This window comes from Mustela nivalis (genome assembly GCF_964662115.1).
Source record: "Mustela nivalis genome assembly, chromosome: 6".
Taxonomy (NCBI): domain Eukaryota; kingdom Metazoa; phylum Chordata; class Mammalia; order Carnivora; family Mustelidae; genus Mustela; species Mustela nivalis.
In genome coordinates, this window is record NC_139025.1 from 117863053 (window position 1) to 117876282 (window position 13230).

Genomic DNA, 13230 nt, shown 5'->3' on the forward strand with positions numbered 1-13230 from the left:
CTTATGCAATACCACAAATACAATTTTGATTTCCCCTCTTCTCAGCATTTGACTGCTTCTGCATCTAAATGTTTACTAATTTTTCTCAGTTATATTAAAGCGTGTTCAATGAAGGTAGAGTTTTATGACAGCCCATAAGCTGATGGCAACATCCTTGATTTTTCCAAATCAGGGTCAGAAATATAGTTACTAAGTTATATTTTCCTTAGCTATTAGAGTGGTTACATCCATTGGGATACTGAACTTCATGAAGTCTTAACCTCATCCATTTAGAACAGCTAATATACTATGGAGCTTCCTTACTAAATTGGCTTTCTCTAATCCATTGAGACCATCTGTTCAGGCAGTGGGGTATAGCAGCCAGCACTGAGCGTCTGCAGTAGTAGTTTTAATGTTTACTTTTCTACTTCCTCACTGACATTGGTTAGATTATTTCCAGCATGAATTCACTATCAGTAAGGTAGGGATGATGTTACCTGCCTTGTAAGGTGCTTGTGAAAATTAACCATCTAGGTAAAAAAACTTGAAATCTGTCTTGTATAATATATAGGTACTTAAGAAATGGCACTGTTACTATTACTTGCCAATTTGTGAACATTTTCTGTTTAAACTCATACAGTACTGCTAATAACCAAGGTAATTTACATGGCTGTTTCAAATTAGGATTGGTGACACTTTCAAAACTTTTGTTAAAGTATGTTATGGTCTTTATTTTTCTCTTGTTTGTAATTTAGTAACTGCAAAAAAAAAAAAATCAGACTGGCCTTCTTTACTTTGTTCTAAATAAACACTTGATGGTTCTAGTTTAAGACTTTGTCACCTTCTAGAATTTTTCATTAGCACAGTATGTAGTACATCACTGTTTTACTAAAAAGTGATGTTAGATTAATGGGACAGTGTTGAAATTAGGTAATTAAGCTTCTTTTTTTTTTTTTTAAGATGTTGCTATTACTTTTCCCTTTGTGGTTCGTTTTAATATTTTCATCATATAACTCTCTGAAACTCTCTATAGCAATCATCACTGAAGGATGATTTTTCTACCTGATAGTGACTAACCTAAAATGATTAGTATATCACTATTTATAAGTTCAAAATTCTGCGTATCCATCCTTCTTTCAGCTACATACCTTATCTTTCTGGATTTTTTTTTTTAAGACTTATTTGACAGAGAGGGACAGAGCATGAACAGCAGGGAGAGGCTATGGGAGAGGGACAAAACGACTCTGCTGAGCGTGGAGCCACATGCAGGGCTCAATCCCAAGACCTTTCGAGATCATGGCCTGACCTGAAGTCAGACACTTAACCAACTGAACCACCCAGGTGCCCCATCATTCTGGATTTTTTAAAAGATTCTGTCACTATCTTGGTGGTGCTGTGTTTTGTGTTACTTGATTTTAATGTGATATATATTTTATTGATGACTTTCAAAATAATTGTCATGCACTATTGAATATTTAATCATTAAATTATAAAAGTGATAACTTAATATCATGTAATTGATTTTACATACTCAGTAAATTCCTATGAGTAAGAAATTCTCTGTGGTTTTCTATTTATAATTAATATACCAAGTAAAACTAATTAGAAGTATCTGAAGCCCCTAGCAAAACCTGTAATTAGACATGTGACTCATAATTAACTGACTCTTTTCATTCTTTCTTTTTCCTCTGTTTGAATTAATAATTTGTGTTCTTCCTGAGTGATACTTGTCCAATATGCGGACTGTAGTTCAGTGATCACTGTTGGTGGCATTCTTAAATTCTGTGGTTTTACAGAAACTTTGTTTTAATCTTCATTTAATAACATAAAGAATACTTGAATCATATGCTGTGTAAATGATCACATTGGAGATTTTTGCCCACATTATCAAATTATGCATTTATTTTATCAGAGGCTAAAGGCAAGAAAATAGAAATAGGCAATAGGCAGAATGTTCACTTTTCCTATCTTGTACTTAAGCACCTAGGTTTTTTTTTTTTCTCCAATCTGATTATTATTTGTATAGTTTTGTCATATACCCACTGGCCTTGGATCATTGAATAGGATTGGTGTTCATTATTTTGACATAGAATTAATAGTACATTATGGATCTGCTATATGTTAGGTAGTATTCTAGGCTTTGGGCATAAAGGGACAGGGGTGATATTCAGAGTATTTACCATTCACTACAACACAGCACCAACCAATCACAATAACCATAGCACTGGATTCAGGGTCTCAAGGATCTCCCCCCCACCCCGCATCTTTCATACTGTATCAGGCTTTGATGCTTTTGTTGCTGAATTTTGGTGGTGGTGGTGGTAAGACAGGGCCTTGGAGTTAAGGGCAGTGACTGCTTACTAGATATTATTTCCGAAGTATTTTTTCATCCTTTAAAGCTGTGCTAGTGTCTACTAGCTGAATATTAACTCTGCCAGGAAGTGTCCAGTTCTTTGTAAGAGTCAGAGTTAACCCAGTTTGAGAAGTACTTGATGGATGTATGTAGAAGGTACATAGGGAAAGGACTGCATGAACCTTTCTTGGGAAAACCAGTTAGTGAGCAGAAATTCACCATAGTCAGATTTGAGGAGGAGGTTCCAAGCAAGCTGAGGGGGAAATAGCATTTGCAAAGTCGTAAAAGCCAGAGATAGCATAGAGGATTCAGAGATTAACAAGTAGGAGAGAAGGAAGAAGATGATGTTTTTCTCTGACCCAAGCTTTTTAATCTGAATAAATATATGTTAAAGTCACATTTGTACCTTTGAAATGGCTCTATTTTTGGTAGAGAACTGCTAGACTGCTTAGTTTCTTCTACTATATCTAAAGAATTTTAGGCATTGGGTATGAAGGGAGAATAGGAATTTGTTATAGTTCAGGGCTGTAGTAAACATGGATAGAGCAAGAGTGCAATTAAAACCCCTCTCTCGATTCACTGAGATGCTTCTAATGAGCAAACACAAATTCAAACAGATTGCGGATGGTAGTTCTTTTAATGACATAAAACTGTTGCCTATAAGGCTTTCTGGCTGGCATCATGAAACTTAATTTTGCTTAATGGCTATGGAGGCCTACAAATTCAGATGTGCAGAAAATGCAGTAAATTACTGGCCTGTCAGATTCCTGTTGCCTGTCATCTTTTATCTCAGTAGCAGCTTTTGTTTCCAGACTGTCAGGAGCAAGTATGGGGACCCCTTCAAGGTTTTATTTGTATATGCTTGAATGATTCAATTCAGAGCCATCTAAATATAGCAAACTGACAACAATGAAATGATGTATCTTCTGATACTTGTGTAATTTAGGGAATACATGTATGGATCTCTCTTCTAATTTCCGAGAGCTCTTGAAATATGTCAAGTGTTTATTGTGGTGTAAGTTCTGCTTTTATTGCCAGAGTTGATGACTCGCACCTTTGAAATATAATGAAGTCACATGGACAGCAGAGAAAATATTTGACTGCTCAACTCAGTGAATGATTTGAAGGCATTCACTGTGTGCCAGGAATTGTGTGGAATACAAAGGTGAAAGAAACTGGGATTTTTCTGGGTATCAAATTATGTGATTTTTCTTCTTCAAGTTATATTTAGTAAAAATGATTGCCTTGATGGGTGTGTGTGTGTGTGTGTGTGTGTGTGTGTGTAGTGTTGCAACAAAGGGTGCAATAAAGGTTTGACTGACTTCTGAGCAGTTTCCTACAAAGATGGTTTTGAAATATGGTTTAAGTGTTTGGTTGGCTTCATTTTTACATTATTCAGTTAATGTTATTTATTTTCTGTCTACTTTTTGTTACTCTGAATAGTTAGAAAGGAGGAGTACTTTAAGTGAAATGTATATTATATCCCAATATTAATTCCTCAAGCATTTAGAGAGCATCTACTAGGCCCTAGGCATGGAGTGAACAGAATAGCAGAGGTTGGTATTCATAGAATAAAATTACTCAGTAAAAAGGGAACCAAAATAATCAAGAAGTAAAAACTTCCAGCCCTTTTGGTGTGGTTAATTTTGTGAAAATAACAGATTCAGCCTTAAATGCACAGGATTTATATTTGGTTTTGCAGAGTTTTGCTGTTGTTCACAAAAGTTATCTGAAAACTTAAGCAAGGCATGGACTGTCTACTTTGAGTACTGATTACCTTAGCCAGCATATTTCCATCTATGGTTTTGGTAACCTTTTCCATATCATGGGTGGCCCAACTACTAGGGAAACAAAAAGACAGTGAGTATCCTTGCCATCACACATTGTCCGTTTTGTACCTTTATTCATTCTACTTCCTAGAACACCACCTTTTCCTCTCTCTATCCTTTAAAGTCATTTTTTTTTTTAAAGTTTGGAATCTTGTGGATATTCATTTATCTAACTGCCAGAATTTAGTGGTTTCTAGATGTAGGCTCTATTTTATTTTATAGAATTCGATCTCGTAGGCAACTCTCTTATTATATTCACAATTCCCCACATTGTCTAATTTTAAGGTACTTGCAAGTATAAAACCATTGCTATAGGATAGGTGTTTAGCTTTTATAACTTAAATTTAATATCCAATTAATATAATATAAGCAAGTACTTGCTCCCTGCACCATTATGATCTTGCTCTGTGGTCCAAAGTTGTTGTTGTTGTTTTTTTTTTAATGATTGTGAAATATATGTAACATAGAATTTATCATCTTAACCATTTTAAAGTACGTAGTTAATTCGGGTTATGTATAATCACAATGTTGTGCAACCAATCTCAAAAGCTTTTTTTTTTTTTTTTAAATGTCTATTAACATCTTATTCAGAGACTTTCCTAAAGGCTTAACCTGAACATTTCCCTCAGAGGTTACATTTTACCAGGAATTTCTGTTTGGGGATATTTATCTTTTACTTTTTTGTGTGTCTGAACTGTGTTTCCTATTGGATTGTAAGCTTTCTGAGGGTGTTTTGAATTGGGCATCAAGGATGGTAGGAATTTGGGTTGGTGGAGAAGGGAGGAGATGCCCCTAGGAGAGAAACTGTATAAACCTAGGTCCTCAGGACCAAAAGAACAAGGTACTTTTTCAGGAATGTTAAGTAGACTCATTTGCTTATTTTGCTGACATGAGTAGAGTAGAAGGAGATGAAGCTGAGAAAATAGGAAATGACACTCGATGCTGAGTTGGTCAGATATGAAGATTATCAGTGCCTCAGTTTGGTCAGTTGATTATTCTCAGGTAGGAAGGGCTCAGTGGAGAGTTGAAGAGAGTGGACTTACTCTTACTATACCTTTCTTATATTCTTAGATTACCCCACTAGAAGAAAAGGGGGCCAATGTTGTGATAGGATGTAAAGCACATTGGGTTCAAGAGACAGTAGACCTGGAAGATTGTCATTTCTGGGCTTTAAGTGACCTTTGTAACATGATGGAGAAGAAGGATGGTCTTAGCTGCCTTCTGGTTCTAATATACTGTGATGCCATGGCACACTTTAAATCTCTGGGTTAGAGCTGCCACTAAGACCTGTTTCACCCATTTATGAATTGTTTAGTTCAGAGGGCTGCAAACTTTTTCTGTAAAGGGTGAGATAGTAAACGTCTTAAGTTTTGTGACTACCGCCTCTGTTGCATATTATTTTTTGTTTTTTCACAACATTTTAAAAAATGTGAAAACCATTCTTAGCTCAAGGGCCAGGCAAAACAGGCATGGCTGATTTTGGCCTCCAGGCTGTAGGTTGACTCTTTAGTTGGCTGGGGACAGTTACTACTTAAGGTTTCTAGAATTAGAAATCAAGACCAGCTTTGTGATAGTGTTTTCCCTCCATTTTTATGGACTACTTATAGGTCATTTTTTTCTAAGAGTCAGGAAACTAATGTATATTAAGAATTCTCCATCTTTTTTTTTATAGTCTAAATATTGTGTGTCAGATTATGTCCTTTATTTCTAAGTGCTTGAAAACTCATCTTTATTGTCTGTATTCTGATTAACACACATATATTTCCTGTGTTATATCCTTAATTTCTAAGGCTATTTTACTCATATTTACTAGCTATTCTTTGATAAACACATGTTCTAGTACTCTTAAGGGTTATTAGTAAAAATAATGTATTTATTTGTATCTTATTTTAAACTACGAACAATTTAATACATTTTGGATATAATAAGTTCAAACATCAGGCCTGAGAAAGCAACATATTATACAATTGTAACTTAAGCAGTGATTTCATCTCTATGTCCATTGTTTGAAAATCATTTCTGGATTAGACTCTCCTATACCTTCTCACCAGTGTTTTGATTCTTATGTGTTACTCTCTACAATGCAGTGGATATCTCAGGTCTTCTTATCATGAGAAGTTAGTGCAGTTTTTGATTTTTATGTTTGTTTTTATTTTATGTGTTTTTTTATGCCCAGCATGGAACCTAATGTGGGGCTTGATCTCACAACCCTGAGATCATGACCTGAGCCAAAATCAAGAGTCAGATGCTTAACTAACTGAGCCACCCAGGGGCCCCTAGTCTTTGATTTTTAACTACTCTCCCCACTGTCTTGAATTTCTGTGCTTTCTGCTAAAACAAATATTTCCTGTGTTATTATCATTTCTTGTTGAATAAAACTTGTTCGTTATATGCCTTGGCTGTTTCTGTTTGATTAATAACATAATACTTTTTGTTCTCTTTGCTTAATGCTTTGTCTTCATTGTCACATAAGATTTCACTTATGTTTTTCTACAGTTTCTTAGTTGAAGCTTTGGACACTTTAGCCATTTTTATAGCTGTAAAAATCTTTAATCCTTTAAGTAAATGCTCAGAACTCATAAAATTTTTAATGGTGGTTACCAACGCATATAATCTTATAAACACATTCATATAATCCAAAACAATGAATTCAAAACACCTGATACATGTTCATGATAGATGATAAATGTTCAGTTGTAGAAATTTTAAGCTTATTTTCAGAAAGATTAGTTCAACAAATAATCACTAATGCAGATGGTTCTTAGAAATAATCATGACCTACCTCTTATATGCCAATGTAAGGATTATTTTTAAAAGGCGTGGTTTATAGATTGTCTGTCAGTGCTTCTACTGACTACAGTGACCACTTGAAAGGCAGGTTTCACTGAACCTTGGGGAAACAGACCCAGTGCAGAAGCATACCTCTGCTGTGTAGGCTGCTGTTTGTACGTGGAGGCCTGCAACAAATACTGAAAGAATAAATTAATAAAACCCCAAACGCATTCTAGGATCAAGCTCTGGTTCTCAGTAAAATAGTATTAAACATAAAGTTTCTCTTAAGCCCCTTTACAATCAGTTCTTTCACATGACCTTCAGCTCCTGTAGCAACTGATCTGCTTTCTGTCTATAGTTTATACATACAGAGAAAAATTGAGCAGACAGTACATAAAGTTTGCATGTATGCCTTTCACAGTTTCCTCTATAAGTCCTTAAGCATTTTTGATATTTAATTTTAACTATTTCTTATTCTGATTTATTAACTCATCATTTGGACATTTAGTTTGTTATTTTCATTTATTTGCAGTCATAAATGAGCTATGATCTAAGTCTGGATTTTTTATTATTTAGGATAGATTTCTGGAAGAGAAGTTACTAGGTAAGAGGGCTTGAACTTTTTAAGGCTCTTGTGTATTGCTTTCCAGAAAGAGTTTACCAGTTTATACTACCATGAGCAGTGTGCAAAGATGCCCATTATATTGCATCGTTATATTATTGTAATATCTATTATGTTACATTACATTGTCATTTGCAGCTCTCAGTATAGTTTACAATATGCTGTAGTAACAAATAATCCCCCAAATCTCATGGTTTAATGCAACAGGTTTTATTTTTTACAACAAAGGTCATGTTACATGTTGAACACATATCAGCAGGTGTATTCTCTTGGAGTTACTTAGTGAATCACCCTGATCAAAGCTCCTTTGGTTACTTGTTTTCGTAATTACTGTAGTGGGTAGGTCTTCCGGTTGTGTACTGGTTCCTAAAGTTTATTCCTGCTGATGTTTCATATCATGTTTACGTACACCTTAGTGACTAAAGCAAGTCAATGTAGCCACACCCAAGTTGAAACAAGGGCAGTGAAGTGCAATCCTACAGTGAGTCTGGGAAGGAGGAGAACTGGGATAGCACTGCACTTGATCTTAGCCAAAAGGCCAAGAAGCTATTGGGCTAGCACTAATGACTAACATCTTAAAAAACAACTCTAATTTCACTGATGGAAAATGACATTTCATTTTAATTAGATTTGCTTTGCCAATGTAGATAAACATTTTTCATAGTTTTTTTCACCAGTTTTATTTAACATTTCCTTTTATTTAAGCTCTATAAAATATACTCTTGGTTTACTTTTATATTTCCAGATTTTTGTATTCTGTTTTTTTGTGAGGATGGGAAGTCATGATGGTGGGATTATTATAGGGAGTACAGACTTTTAGAAAATGCCTTTTCTTTTGAAGACTTGAACTGGTGAAAGGAAAATGTCTTTCTTGGATTGATCTTCCCCTCATACCCCTAGCCCCATTAGTATAGTATATATTTTGTTAAGTGTAGTTAAAGGCAATACAGGGACACCTAGGTGGCTCAGCTGGTTAAGTGTCTGCCTTTGGCTCAGGTCATTGTCCCAGGGTATTGGGATAGAACCCCACATCAGTCTTCTTTCTCCTCAGGGAGCCTGCTTGTGTTCTCTCTTTCTCCTACAATCAATAAATAAAATCTTAAGGAAAAAAAAAAAGGCAATAGAGAGTCTGGCAGAATTAAGATTCTTGATGTTCTATAGATTTGTAAAACACAAACAAAAGTTTAATGAGTAAATGATCAAGTTAGGGTTCTACTGAAAAAATTAAGTTCCCTTCTCAGATTTAGTTATATTGACCATGTCTTTTTTTCTTCTTCTCCTTCTCCTTTTTTTTTTTCAATTCAGGTATCTGCCTGAACTGGAACTCATGCTGTAGACATTTCTTTGTGGATTCATCTAAAAATCTGAGGTGAGATATTCTTTTAATGTATTTGCCTTATAAGATATATTTTATAATGAGAGAGAATTATTTTTGAAATATTTAAGGCAGTGCCAACTGTTTTTTCCTATGAGAATTTAATGGGTAAATATTATTTATTACAAAGTTTACATATATAGCATGCTTATTTTTAGTTTGTAGGACATTTGATTGAAGGAAATGAAGTTGGTTCTGATGGTTAGAGTAGTTTTGAGTGAATTTTTCCATTGTAATTCCAAAGGAATTTTTCTCTTATACTTTTCTATTTTAAGACAGAGTTCACACTGCTAGTCTGACACACATTTGGGAATGATATTGGCATTATATTCTGATATAGTCTCATCACTAATAGTGTATTTCCATACACTAGCAATGAACAATTCAAAAATAAAACAATTTCATTACAATAGCATCCCAAAACTAAAGTGCTTAAGAACAAATTTAGAAAAAGTAGGAGATATACACTAAAAACTATAAAACACCATTATAAGAAATGAACACATAAGTAAATGGAAAGACCTCCAGTTCACAGACTAGAGAACACAGTATTATAAAATCTCCAACTTGATTTACAGATTCATAATACAAATTCAAAACAATCCCCATCAAAATCCAGCTGGATTTTTTTTTGGTAGAAATTGACAAGCTGATCCTAAAATTCATATGGAAATGCAAGGGATCCAGAAGAGCTAAAATAATCTTCAATAGGAAGCACAAAGTTGGAGAACTCATATTTCATGATTTTAAAACTTCCTGGCATAAGGAGAAATCTATAAATCACTGGAATAGAACTGAAAGTCCAGAAACCTAACCTTACATTTACAGCAAATGATATTCTTCAAGAGTGCCAAGATAATTCAATGGTCTGTGACAACTGGATATCTGAACCCTCTACCCCAAACCACACACAAAAATTAACTAAAAAAAAAAAAAAATTAACACAAAAATCAACTCAAAAATTAACTCAACTTGGGTATCTCAATTGGTTAAGCATGACTCGCTCTCAGCACAGGTCATATGTGGGTCATATGAGGGTCATGAGATTTAGTCCCACATCAGGCTTCACACTAGGCATGAAGTCTGGAATCTGCTTGGGATTCTCTCTCTCTCTTCGTCTTTCCTCTACCCACCCCCCCAAGAAAGTTAACTCAAAATGGATCACAGACCTATATTTAAGAGCTCATATTTAGAAGAAAATATGAGTAAGTCTTCATGAACTTAGATCAGGCAATGGTTTCTTAGATATAACACCCAAAGCACAAACAACAAAAGAAAAATAGATAAAAATTAAAAACATTTATTCTTCTCCTACCCACTTAAGCCCCCATGTTGCATCACCAGAGTGCTGTGAAGTGTGTAAACCTGGTAATTCACAGACCTGTATCCCTGGGGATAAAAATATATGTTTATAAAAAATAAAAAATTAAAAAAAAAACATTTATTCTTCAAAAGACAATACCAAGAAAGTAAAAAGACAGTTTGCAGAATGGGAGAAAATACTTGTAAATCACGTATTTTATAAGTGACTTGTATCCAGAATATCTAAAAAAAATCTTACAATAAAAGAGGAAACAACATAATTTTTAAGTGGGCAAAGGATTCAAATAGATATTTCTCCAAAAAAAGATATATAAATGGCCAATTAGCACATGAAAAGATATTCAATATCATTATTCATTAAGGAAACATAAATCAAAACCACAATGAGAGTGATGAGAGTGGACATCCTTGTCTTGTTCCTTAGGGTGAAAGCTCTCAGTCTTTCAGCATCAAGTGTGATGTTACCTGTGGTTTTTTGGTAACTGTCCTTTGTCATGTTGAAGTAGTTTCCTTTTATTCCTAGTTTGTTGACTTTTTTGCCATGAAGGAGTTAACATTTATTGAGAAATCAATGTAAGCCAGGTCCTGTGCTCGTGCTTTATAAATAGTATTTAATTTTCATTATAGTCCTGTGAGATAGACTTATTTTACTTTTATTCAGTTGGTAAGTGGTAGAATAAGATTGGTTGGTTTCAAAACTTGTGTGCTCAACCATTATCCATCAAATTCCCTATACAGACTATGTTGATTTATACATGTGCCTTTGTCCATGTTGGTTTCCTCCTCCTAAAATGCACACTCCCTCTTCTTCCCCTTTACAAACCTACCATAGCATTTTGTACCTGTCTCTATCATAGTACTTCTTCACTGTGTTGTGACAGTTTGCATTGATTTCACTCATTTTAGAGTCTTTGCTTGAAGTCAGGGACTTTGTCATACTTGTTTTTGAATCTTCACTGCATAATAGATAGGAAAGAGATGTGTCACAGAAGTCAAGGGATTTGAGAGTTTCAGGAGGGTGGAAGCAGTCAGCAGTGTCAAGTACAGCAGAGAGATGAAGTAAAATAAGGTTCACAAAATGCCTTACCTATAGGTTTCATCTTAAATGATTTCAGCAAGAGTGTTTTAAGTAGCAGTGGGGACTGAGCAAGATTGTGGTAGATTTGAGAAGTGAATGGGAGATGAAGAGACTGCCTTAGGTAGAGACTGTCCCCACTCCTGTGAGAGTTTAACTGTGAAGGGAAGAATGAATTTAGGATCCTGCCTAAAGGGGAATGTAAGATAATTTTTTTTTTAAAAGGGAGGGGCTTGAGCATGCATCTATACAGAGGTGGCAGGAGAAAGGACAAGTTAAGAGCAAGCTTGTAGAAGTAGAAAGAGGACTAATAGAGAGAATAGGCTTTCCTGTAGAGACAGGAAATAGCCTAAGAACACAAGATTTGCCTGGAATGGCCTCTTCCTTCTGAGGAAAGGAGATACCCATGGATGTAGTCCAGAGGTAAATATATGGATGTGAATTAGGAAATATAGGGAGTTCCCCCTTTTTCCTGGAGTAGAAAACAAAGTTGTTGGCTTTGGGATATTGTGGTTGTTGATGTTGTGCAAGTAGGCAAGAAGAGTGAGATGTGGAGTTTGAGGGGAGTGATGAAGATTTAGAATATCTGCCATAAGGCATGGGAGAGATTGCTTACAAGAAACATGAACATTGTTTGAGGCCCTCTTTCTCCTCTGTCTCCATGGAAATTGCCAAAGCAACTATATAGTCAGAAATAATCCAGAGGGTACAAAAGGATTTACAGTGAAAAGTTACTCTTCCCTTCACTTTTGATCCCCTGTTGCTATTTTCAGAAGGAAGTACCATTTACAATTTATTTACTTTCAGATTGTTTTTACAAATATACATATAAATATATATGGAATTTATTTTAATCCATGAGAATTTACTGTTTTACTTCTTCCTTTTTCAGTATACTTATGTATCTTGGAGATCTTTCCATATAGTTAGACCTACTTCATTCATGTTTACGGCTGCAGGATATTTTGTATATGAATATTGTATCAGTTATGTAACCTGCATTTCAATGGATTACAGTGTTTACTCCCATATAAGTCATGTTGAATGAATAAATTCTTCCTTTAAATAGTAGAAAATCACATAATACCTTAATTCTGTGCTTTAATCTTGTATTTATTCTATACATACACATATTGAACAAGCGGATCATAAGTATATACCAAAACTGAGTTGTCTTTAAAATATAAAGATGTCTTAAATATTCAAAAGTGAAACCTTATGGTCAATTTATTTCTGGTGTTGAGTGATAAGCATCTTAATTTTAGGGATTTTGTTGACAAATGCATTTACCTACATAATCCAAACCTGTATAACATGCAAAACATTTTTATGACTCTTTAAGTTCCTTAAGACTCCTTGACATTCTCTCCTCTTACCAGAGCAAACCACTTTTCTGATTTCTGTCACTATTTTTTTCCATTTAAATTCTTGTTTTTTATTTAGCTTTATGGAGATAAAATTTCACATAACATTGTATAAGTTTAAAGTATACAATGTGATAATTTGATACAGGTATGTGTTATAAAATGGTTACCACAATAAGGTTAGTTAACACATTCATTATTTAACATAGCTTTGTGTGTGGGGTGGTAAGAGGTGGGGAGACTATTAATATCTACTCTCTTAGCAACTTCCATGCCTACAACACAGTATTGTTAAATTACCATTAATTTAGTTGCTGTGCTATATGTTTGATTGCCAGAACTTACTCATCTTTTAACTGGAAGTTTATTTATTAATTTTCTTAGTGATTACAGTCTTTAAACAATTATTAATTAATTAATTATTATTATTATTTTTATTAACATATAATGCATTATTTGTTTCAGGGGTACAGGTCTGTGAATCATCAGTCTTACACAATTCATAGCACTCACTATAGCACATACCCTTCCCATTGTC

The 13230-nt window shown here is 34.5% G+C and overlaps 1 protein-coding gene across 4 annotated transcripts in view; it reads left to right on the forward strand.

The window, feature by feature from the left end:
• PEAK1 (pseudopodium enriched atypical kinase 1) overlaps positions 1–13230 on the forward strand; it is a 305386-nt gene that overhangs the window by 38391 nt on the left and 253765 nt on the right. For all 4 annotated transcript variants that reach the window (XM_082735956.1, XM_082735954.1, XM_082735957.1 and 1 more), the window contains exon 2: positions 8861–8924. The gene's annotated coding sequence lies outside the window, so the exon portion shown is untranslated. The remainder of the gene's footprint in view (positions 1–8860; positions 8925–13230) is intronic.